Here is an 11482-nt window from a genome sequence, read left to right as displayed (position 1 = left end):
CCGCCCATGCTCGCGCTGGTGGAGCAGCGGTGGGGGAAGGTGAGCTGTGGCGCACGGCCACCCCCTCCCTGCTGCAACCTCACATCGTCCTGCACACAGCCCAGAGGCACACACAGGATGATGTGGGGCAGCAATGCCAAAGGGTGGGCGCATGCCAGATCCTGCTTTCCCCCGCTGCCCCACCAGCGTGCGGATGGGTGGCACAGCTTCGCTTCCAGATCTGCTGCCTGACACCATCGGCCCCCGCACACAGGCCAGCAAGTGCATGGGGGCCGACCGTGTCCGTCAGCAGCCACAGCATGCTAGCTGTCTTGCATAATGGTGAACTGGCCACAGAGCCCCATTGGCATGGGCGGAGATGACCCTGGGACAGCTGTAAGGAAGCCTTTGCCCAGCCTGGGCCCATCCACTTGACAGCTCTGACAGGGATGGCTTCTGCTGCTGCTCCGACCGGTCAACCATGCAGGGAAGCAGGAGGAGCTGGAGGGGCAGCCGGGGGTCTGGAGCCATATGGGCTGCTCACTGGCAACCCAATGAGGCAGTGGATTATGCCCACCAGCTGCCCCACCTACTTCCCTGCATGGTTGACCGGTCGGAGCGGTAGCAGAAGCTACCCCCGTCAGAGCCGTCAAGTGAATGGGCCCGGCCCGGGCAAGGGCTTCCTTCCAGCCGTCCCGGGGCCGTCTCCGCCCGTGCCGATGGGGCTCCTGCTATAGGTATTTCTTCTGGAAATTCCAATAAATTAATTCTGAGACCGTGTGAAGATTTTCAATCCAACCAGCAACATCTCTGTTTTGTCCCATTCTGCTCTAGTTCTAAACAAAAAATAATACAAATTTTCCTTTCTGGGCAGGTTAGTGGGATTTCTTAGTACCAAAATACAGATAGTGTGCCCTTGCACACACAGGCCAGTGAGCGCATGGGGACCAACGGTGTCCATCAGCAGCCCCACCATCCTGGCTGTCCTGCATACTGGCGAACTGGCCACAGAGCCCCGTTGGTGTGGGCGGAGATGGCCCGGGACGGCCGGAAGAAAGCCCAGCCCATCCACTCGACAGCTCTGATGGGGACGGCTTCTGCTGCCTGACACCATCCAACCAGTCAACCATGCAGGGAAGCAGGAGGGGCAGCTGGTGCGCAAGATCCGCTGCCTCGGGCTGCCAGCGAGGAGCTGAGGTGGCTCCCGACCCCCGGCTGCCCCTCCACCTCCTACTTCCCTGCATGGAGCAGCAGCAGAAGCCACCCCCATCAGAGTCGTTGAGTGGATGGGCCCAGGTCGAGCAAGGACTTCCGGCCATTCTGAGGCTGTATCCGCCCATGACGATGGGGCTCCGTGGCCAGTTCGCTATTATGCAGGACAGCCAGCATGCTGTGGCTGCTGACGGACATGGTCCTCATGTGCTCTCTGCCCTCTGTGTGCGGGGGCCGATGGTGTCAGGCAGCAGATCTGGAAGCGAAGCTGCGCCACCCATCCTCGCGCTGGTGGGGGCGGCGGGGGAAGGCGGGATCTGGCATACGCCCACCCTTTGCTGCTGCTACCACACATCGTCCCCTGTGTGCCTCTGGGCTGTGCGTGCGGGATGATGTGGGGTTGCAGCAGGGAGGGGGGGCCATGCACCTCAGCTCACTTTCCCCCGCTGCTGCCTCCACCAGCACGAGTATGGACAGCACAGCTTTGCTTCCAGATCTGCTGCTGGCCGGGTTTGACGATGCAGGGATCACCGCTGCTGCCTCCTATTTCCTTGTGCGGTTGACCGGTCAAGGGGCTCGGGGCAGCAGGAGAAGCAGCAGAAGTCGCTCCATCAGAGCCAATGTGTAGACAACGCCCATACCAGGTAAGGGCTGCTTTCTGGCCATCCCAGGGCCATCTTTGCCGACGCTGATGGGGCTGCCATGATGCAGGACAGCCAGCAGGCTACTCACAGACACTGTCAGCCTCCATGCGTTCGCTGGCCTCTGTGTGTGGAGGCCGATGGAGTAGGATTCATATGTTAATACAGAAAATTCTTAAAGTAAATATAGGCTAATGGACAAAGAATATGGAACTTTGATGTTATATATGTGGACAGCAGCAAGATTACTCAACGCTCAGAAATGGAAGACTACATTGATTCCTACAACAGAGAAATGGTTACAAAAACTGATGGAGCTAGCAGAGACGGCTAAACTGACTGTACTGATTAAAGAAAAGAATACAAATACTTTTATTGCCATGTGGAAACTGCTTCTTAAGCAGGTGGGGAAAAAATGAAATTTTGACTTTGGGCTTTACCAATTAGATAGATTTAATGTTACTGAAATGGCTAGTTTATATTATTTTGTAAAAGTAAAAAGTTGAGGTTTGAAGTTGATACCCTATTGCACCAAAGGAAGTTGGAAGTCAATGCCTTTTTTTTCCTTACTTCACTTTTCCCTTCCCCTTTTCCGATAAGTAAATATCAGAATTTTATTATAAACTAATAAAACATTGTAATAAAAAAGGAGTGTCTTTCAAGTCCCATTTCCTCCACAAATTCTTAATATCCATGAAAAATATCCCAAAGCTGTTCTATTAAAAATTATATATTAACTTGAAGCTCTTCCACATAAAGTCGTCTTCTCTGAGATCAGATCTCTTTTTCTCAAAGAATTCTCAACCTTGTTAGTATCCATGAAGAAAAAGTCCCAAACCTGTCCTCTTGTTGTAAATTCTCTCAAAAGTCTTGTTTCAATTATGCTAAGAGGGTTGTATTCAAACCATCATTGTAATAGAAGTTATGTCAGATTGGTATTTCAAAATTGCAGTTATTTGCATTGTCATATATTTGCGAAGTTATCTCAGTGGGTCGATAATTTTGCTCTTTTTTATATCATCTTTAATACCGATTTGATTTACAAAGTAAGTTGTTCTCTATGAAGACTTATGATTTCTCTAATGTAGGGCTTTTCAACCAGTGGTACATGTACCACCACTGGTACTTTGGCACCTGGCAGGTGGTACATAACCATCCTAGTGGGGGAGGGGAATGAGCTGAAGTGGCAGCAGCGCTGCACAAACCTGAGGGAGAGACATCTGGAGCTGCAGGGCTGTTGGAGCTTGGCAGAAGCCCCAGGATTGGCACATATGGCTACAAGCTGATTGGCACTTCTGCAGGGCTGTTGGGGCTTGGCAGAAGCCCCAGGATTGGTGCATGTGGCTACATGCTGATCCCGCACTTCTGCAAGGCTGTTAGGGCTCGGTAGAAGCCCCATGTCGACACACTTGGCTACATGTTGATTGGCGCTCCAGCGCTCCCGGAAGAGGAGGGTGGAGAGAGGAGAGGATATAAAAGGAGGAGGTTTTGGCGGGAAAGAATGACAGAGAGAAGGGGACAAAGAATGGAGAAGAGAGGCTTTTGTGAGAGAAACAGGAGAAAGGGAAAACAATAAAGGATTTTCTGAGAGAAGCAGTGAGAAAAAAGAAAGATTTCTGTGAAAGAAGCAGTGAGAAGAAAGAGGAAAAGAGAGGCTTCTGTGAGAGAAGCAGTGAGAAGAAGAGAGAAAGGAGGCTTCTGTGAGAGCAGTGAAAAGAAAGAAGAGAGCTGTGAGAGAGGCAATGAGAAGAAGAGGAGAGGCTTCTATGAGAGAAACAGAGGAGTTAGGCTGTGAAAGAGAGAGGAGAGGGAGAAAGGAAGAAGGGTCGACTGGTCTCCTGACTACCAAGATAGTGATGCATGTTAATAAAGATGAATAAATTTGTCACATGTTCATCAATGCAAAGGTAAAGTGATTCAGTAAAGGAACCGCCACAGAAGAAATTAAAACCAGTACTTTTTTCCTTTTGGGGGGGGGGGGGTTATCAAGTTTTTGACACTTTGCTAAGCACAGGTGGTATTCGAATATTGTCATGTCCTAAAAGTGATACAATCTGTGAAAAAGTTGAAAAGCACTGCTCTAACAAAAGACTGCAAAAGAAAAGAGGGATAGCTTTTTACATAAAAGAAAAGATGAATCCAAAACAAATCTACATTGATGAATATTAATGGTGGAAATTACATGGAACCAAAAACAAATTTTGATGATTGCGATATATGCTTCTAATGAGAAGCAAGACCAATTTTTTCAGCAATTATATGATAAACTGGTGGAGTTAAACTACCAAAATCTCTGCATACTTGGTGATTTTAATGTAATAGTTGATGCAATATGGGATTATAAAAGCCACAAACAAGGAAAAAAGGGAGGAAATACCTTACCTAAGCCTTTTTTAAAGATGAAAGATGAATTCTGTATACAAGACATATGGAGAGAAATGAATCCAGAGAAAGCACAATATACATTTTATTCAAATAGGCATAAATCGTGGTCAAGAATTGACATGATATGGACTTCACATGACTTAAAGACAATGATACAGGAGGTTGAAATTGAACCTAATATCTGGGAATCCACTTAATCCACTTAAAATGACCCTGAAAGGAGCTAGGAAAAAACTAAGATGGTCATTGAATAAATCTATATTGAAAGAAAAAGAATTTTTACAATTTGCAACAAAAGAAATTGATTTTTTAAAAAAAATAAAGAAAAAAGAAACCTCTATTCAAAATGTATGGGACACTGAAAGCTTATTTTAGAGGTTTGGCTATAACTTATCTTGCTAAAAAGAATAAAGAAAAGAGACAAACACAGCTTAAGTTGAAAGAACAATTTAGTAATCTAGAAGTTGAACTACAAAATTATCCACAAAAGAAGTTGAAGACACAAATGGAATTAATAAAACATATATTAAATTTATTGGAGATGGAGATAAGGGCACAACAGATTAAACAATCTAAACAGAACTTTTTTGAAAATGCCAATAAACTAGGAAGATGGCTTGCATACAGATTGAAAAAAGAAAGAAAAAAGATTGATAAGTAAACTACAAGATTTAAAAGGTGAAATACATTGCCATAATGACACATTGAAAAAAATTGCCAAGGCTTACTATGAGACACTTTACAAGGCGAAGATGGTTTCTAAAGAGGCAATACAGGAGTATTTTAAAAAAGCGAATCTTCCAAAGATACCAGAGAATATGCAATATATGTTAAATGAGAAGATAACAATGATGGAAATTACAGAAGCTATAAAAAGGCAAAGGAAGGATAAAACTCCGGGACATGATGGTCTCCCAGCAGAATTTTATATAGCTTTACAAGATATAGTAAGCCCGATATTGAAAGATCTCTGTAATGAAACCTTTTTGGTGACAAAAATACCAAATTCCTGGACAGAAGCCAATATTTCTCTTATACCTAAAGATGATACTGACCTCACACAAATTAAAAACTATAGACCAATATCATTAAATGTGGACTATAAAATATTCACAGCAATAATAGCGAAAAGAATGAAGAAATTCTTGAATGAATTTATTCACTCAGACCAAAATGGCTTTTTGCCTAAAAGACAGATAAAGAATAGCTTAAGGATCATTTTAAATGTGTTGGAATATTATGAAAAGCATCCGGGGAAACAGACGGCTCTTATATTCTTGGACGCACAAAAAGCTTTTGATAATCTCAATTGGCAATTTATGTTTCAACAGTTGAGGGAGATGGACTTTGGCGAAAATTTTATAAATGCAATCCAAGCAATTTATAATAAACAATCAGCAAGGATACTTTTAAACGGAGATTATACAGACAGTTTTGATATTTAAAAAGGCACAAGACAGGGATGCCCTCTGTCTCCTTTGTTATTCATTCTTACATTGGAAGTGCTGGCTAGGAATATTAGACAAGATTCGGAGATTAAAGGACTGGAGATAAAAGATCAGAAATATAAATTACAGGCTTTTGCAGACGATTTGGTTTTTATCTTAGAGGAGCCATTGGAAACAGCCACTAAACTTTTGCAGAAAATAGAGAAATTTGGAGAAGTGGCTGGGTTGAAAATAAATAGCGAAAAGACTAAAGTCTTTTGGTCTAACCTTTTTTGTTTGTTACCCCTTGTCATACCCTTATTGACCCCACTTCCCCTTTACCCTTATAAAATTTAATAAAATATTTATATATATTAAAAAAAAGACTTGAGCTCAGGTTTAAGCATCTTTGTACCTTCAGCTAATGGTCAAAAAGTTATTTTTATTTTTTAATTTGTTTTTTCTTTTTCTAGTCAGAGTTCATAAAAATTGGGGAATTTTAATAACCCACAACAAAACAATCCAGAGCTATAGATTATTTCAAAAATAATGTAATAAAACTGTAAGATCCTGCCTCAACTAGTCCTCCCAAGGAAGTAGAACTCTTGAAACAGGCATCGTCTCCAAAGGAACTTTTATTGAGAGATAGTGATAGCAAGGGAGCAAAGCAAGATCTAAAGTTTTCCCATGCTAAAGTCACATTAAACCATTCCCATTCCAAACTCCACCCCAACAGCCAAATGTCCAGTTTCAGTTCATCCAATCCCCAGGTGCGAAGTTGTTATGGGAACCAAAGTGATAAGCGCAGTTCCCAGGCACCATCCCTGGGGCTTTGTTTCTCTTTCAATGTCCTCCCATCAAGGTAGAGATAAGGCAGATGATCCATGGCACATTCCTTCTTCCGTTCACACCCAGAGGCATTGAAGGGGTAACAAAGTGGAGGAAACACAGATCCCCCCCCAGCAAAATGACAAAAACCACAAATTTCTATCCTTATACTTCTCCATCAAAATTAAGAAAAGATACTTTACACTTCCTTCTTTTAGCTTGCATCCAGCAACCCTTTTCCTTGTTCTTTAACAATAGTCTCAAAAATGGACCAAAGTTTCAAAAAGGAGTAAAAGGCTGTGACTAAAGAAAGCTTCTTTTAGTTAATAAAGATAATAGTTTCATAGATTAAGAAATGAAAGGCACTATTTTTCCAGATGAATAAAAAGGAAGATACAAATTGCCAAAACGTATGGGATACAGCCAAAGCCTACATGAGAGGTGTCGCAATTGCTTATATGGCTAGGAAAAATAAAATTAAAATACAGCGACAAACAAATATTGAAGAAGAAAACTTACAAAACAAAACCACAAAGGCATGGAAACTTACAAAATGAACCACAAAGGCGTGACCTGAAACAGCAAATAGATTTAATTAAACACAAGATGAATATCATTGAAAAGGAAGAACTGGGGCAACAAATAAAACGTACCAAACAAAAAATTTTTGAAAACACCAATAAACCAGGTAGATGGTTGGCCTACAGAATAAAGAAACATAACGACAAAAAGAGGATTAGCAAACTATACAATGAAAAAGGAGAGATGGTATATCAGAATGAAAGGAAGAAAATGGTGGCCTATGAGTTTTATAAGAAATTATATAAAGATGTAGAACAGAAAAATAATGATGATATACTAAAATACTTGCAATTAGCTGATCTTCCGAAAGTTCCAGAAGAGATTAAAAACATTTAAACAAAGAGATAACACCTTTGGAACTATCTGAGGCAATTAAAAAACAAAAAAACAATAAAGCCCCAGGTCCGGATGGTTTACCAATAGAAATATACAAAATTATGCAAGAATCTCTAAGTCCAATATTAATAGATCTATTCAACGAGGTCCTGAAGAATGCGAAAATTTTGACCTCGTGGGAAGAAGCAACTATCACTTTGATCCCCAAGAATAATTCAGATTTGGCGTTCATTAAAAACTATAGGCCCATTTCACTATTAAATTCGGATTATAAAATTTTCATGGCCATAATGGCTAAAAGTCTTGAAAGATTCGTAGTAAAATTCATACATATGGATTAAAATGGTTTTCTACCCAAAAGATACATAAGAAATAATGTCAGGATCATATTGGACGTATTGGAATATTATGAAGCCCACAATGAAAAACAAATGGGACTAATCTTTCTTGATGCAGAAAAAGCATTCGACAATGTGAAATGGGATTTTATGTTTAACCAATTGGAATACATGGATTTTGGGGAGAATTTCATAAACATGTTCAAAGCGATTTATTCCAAACAGGTAGCTAAAGTGATAATTAATGGAGAAACTACTAAAAGCTTTCAAATCCAAAAAGGTACGAGGCAGGTTGTCCGTTATCTCCACTATTGTTTATATTATCCCTGGAGGTACTAAACAGAATGATTCGGAAAGATGAGCAGATTAAAGGATTAGAGATCAAGAGAGAAATTTTCAAATTGCAAGCCTTTGCTGATGATCTTGTTTTTATAATCAAAGCCATTACAATCAGGGATAAGGCTAATGGAAGTACTGGGTGAATATGGTGAAATGGCAGGTTTAAAGATAAATAAGGAAAAAACTAAAATGCTCGTGAAGAATATGATTAGAACACAGAAAAATGAACAAGCTGACAGATTAGGCATTCAGATCACAAAGAAAATAAGATACTTAGGGATACAATTGACAGCTAGGTGTGTGACAATCAAAAGAGACAATTATGATAAATTAATGGAACAGATTAAAACGAACTTGGACACCTGGACAAACCTTCAGCTCTCTTTTATGGGTAGAATTGGCGTAATCAAAATGAACGTATTACCTAAAATATTATTTCTATTTCAATGTATACCAATTAAATTAGAAAAGGAATTCTTTTGAAATTTCAACCAATCCATACTTAAATTTATTTGGCAAGGAAAAAAAGCAAGGATTAAATTGAAATTATTACAGGATGCTAAGGAAAGGGGGGGTCTTGGCCTCCCTGACCTGGAAAAATACTATCAATCTACAATCTTACTATGGGTGCAGGATTGGATTCGACTGGATAACTGGAGATTATTAAAATTGGAAGGTCATGACATGCAGACTGGATGGCATGCTATGTTATGGGACGAGAAACATAAAGTTCACCAGTACTTCCGGAGGCACTACATCAGACGGGCGTTAATAGATGTATGGACCAAAATCCGGCAACAGAATTATAGACAAGTCCCCAACTGGATTTCAACATTAGAAATGTATATACACCCAAGGTTTATCCAGTTAGGGAATGTGATAACTTATAAAAACATATTAGACGAGAGAAGAGAATTAAAACCGAGGAAAAATCTTCAAGATGCAAGGATAGAATTAGAATGGTGGGCATACCTCCAACTACAAGCAAGATATAGGAAAGACAAAAAAGAGTGGGGTATAAAAATAGAACCGACAGAACTAGACAAAATATTATTAGGGCCCGAGGACAAAATGATTAAAAAAATATATCACTTTCTTTTAGATCAGGCAATGTATGAAGAACAGGTCAAGGAGACTATGTTAATTTGGAGTAGGGATTTTGGTTATCGATCTGCATATTTGGCAAGAATTGTGGGAAAGAAACAGGAAACTAACTCTAGCTACCTCGTACAAGGAAAATCTCTACAAGATGTTTTATAGATGGCACTTCCCACCCGTAAGGCTAGCTAAAATGGGTCCAAATATCTCACCTTTATGCTGGAAATGTAAAACAGCAATAGGATCATATTACTATATGTGGTGGGAATGCCCAAGGGCTTGTGAGTATTGGAATAGGATACGAAGATGGCTGAAAGATATATTAATGTTGGACTTAGAGTTAAAACCTGAACTTTTCCTGTTGGGAATAACCATGGAGAAATACAATAAGGGAACAATCTATTTGCTATTACATGTCTTGACTGCAGCCAGGCTTGCGTTTGTGCAGAAATGGAAGAGCAAAGAAACTCCCACAGAGGAAGAGACACTATATAAAATATTACAAAGTGCGGAAATGGACAGGCTCACAATGGTATTGAAAAACAAATGTAGATCAGTTTATTTCGAAACCTGGGAAAAATTTTACTGCTGGAAAGATTCGAGGGGGACGGTTGGGATTATAGGCTAGCGTTAAGATAGAAATATATGTAATTTTAGAATAAGTATTGTATATAAAATTTAGATGTATATTCAGAGATGAAGAACCGATTGTAAAATGTGGAATAATTTTATAAGAATGTATATACTGGAATGTCACATTATATCCAGTGTTTTTTTTTAATTGTATTATAAATAAAATGTTGTAAAAAAAAAAAAGAAGAAGAAATGAAAGGCACAACTTTTTGTCTGTTTGAAAAATAAATTCCAGAATGACTGTTTTATCCAACAATTGCAGCCCGGCCTCCCAGCTTCGGCTCACCAACTGCTTTAAAACACAGCTTCTGAAACTACTTTCCAATCGTTGCTGTTTTCCAAAGATCTTGAGGGATGATTCTAGGATTTTTCCTAAACCAGGAGAGTCAGATAAATAAAAGGAAAGCCTGTTCCTTCTGTTAGTAAGTTGGAAAAAAGTGACAGTCCAGAGACATTCTCTCTCTGGGCATGTCAGCTGCTGGCCATATCACAGGAAGTCTCTGTTTCAGAGCTTTTTCTCATGTGACTCATTGTTTTATTTAAATTACTTTTATTGCTACTCACCTTATGTGTCAGAATTCTGGGTGATTCACAAAACCACAATAAAGCCAAAGGAAAAAATAAAGCCATAAAAATAAAGTCTCTCTCCTGTTTAACATTTACATGAAACTGGGTGAGGTCATCTGACGACATAGGGTGCAGTATCATCAGTATGCTGATGTTACCCAGTAGCAGTGTACATTTCTATCCTTGGCTGACCAGATGATAACTGTTGTGATGGTGTACAAGTGCTTGGAGGCAGTAAGGAACGGAATAGGAAGTGGCTTTGGATTTTTGCCTTGTCATCTTTGACTCTGGCAAGGTTGCACTACCTTGGACTGAGCTCGTCTGCAATTTGGGGATCTTTCAGGATTTGCATCCCATGCTTCCGGCAGCTGTGACTAGGGCACCTTTGCACAGAAGTTTTGTGCCTATTACACCCTTTCTTGGACCAGGACGTCTTGTTCACTGTCACTCATGCCTTCGTCAATTCCCATTTGGAATATTGCAATATGCTTTACATAGAGCTGCTCTAGATTAGACCACTTGGAAGTTACAACTGGTGTAGAATGTAGCAGTGGCACCGTATTTGTTCATGGGTTCAACCATGTTACACCTCAATTGTGTGAGCTGCATCAAGTCCTAGTTTCCTTCCAAGTGCAATTCAAAGTGCTTTAAAGCACTAAATGGCATAGCACTGGGTTATTTGTCGGCATGCCTATCCCTAAGAATATGCCTGTGCCACTAGAATGAGTAAAGTAGGCATACTCCAGATCAATTCCCTGAAATCCTCCTACCTAGTGGAATCTTGTGATGGCCTCTATTTTATGGAATATGCTTCCCCATGCCTGGTGATTTGGTAAGTCCCCACTCTTTTAGACTTTTGAAAAGCCATGAAGATATATGGCTTTTTATTGAAGCGGTGAGATAGGATGGAATGGAATAAAAAAGAATGGAATGGAATGAATTGGAGCTTGCTGCCGGACATCCTAAGGGGGTGATTAAGGCACAGTTTTTGGCTTTGTTTGATCATTTTTTGTTTTATTTTATACTTACTCATTTTACTATTGTTGTGAGCTGCCCAGAATTGTTTTAAGGTAGACAGTCATATAAATCTTTTAAACTAAGTTATTTTGTCACAGAA

This window comes from Protobothrops mucrosquamatus, unplaced genomic scaffold (assembly GCF_001527695.2).
Source record: "Protobothrops mucrosquamatus isolate PMUCROS unplaced genomic scaffold, P.Mucros_1.0 scaffold_134, whole genome shotgun sequence".
Classification (NCBI taxonomy): Eukaryota; Metazoa; Chordata; class Lepidosauria; order Squamata; family Viperidae; genus Protobothrops; species Protobothrops mucrosquamatus.
Note: the sequence above shows the minus strand (reverse complement) of the source record.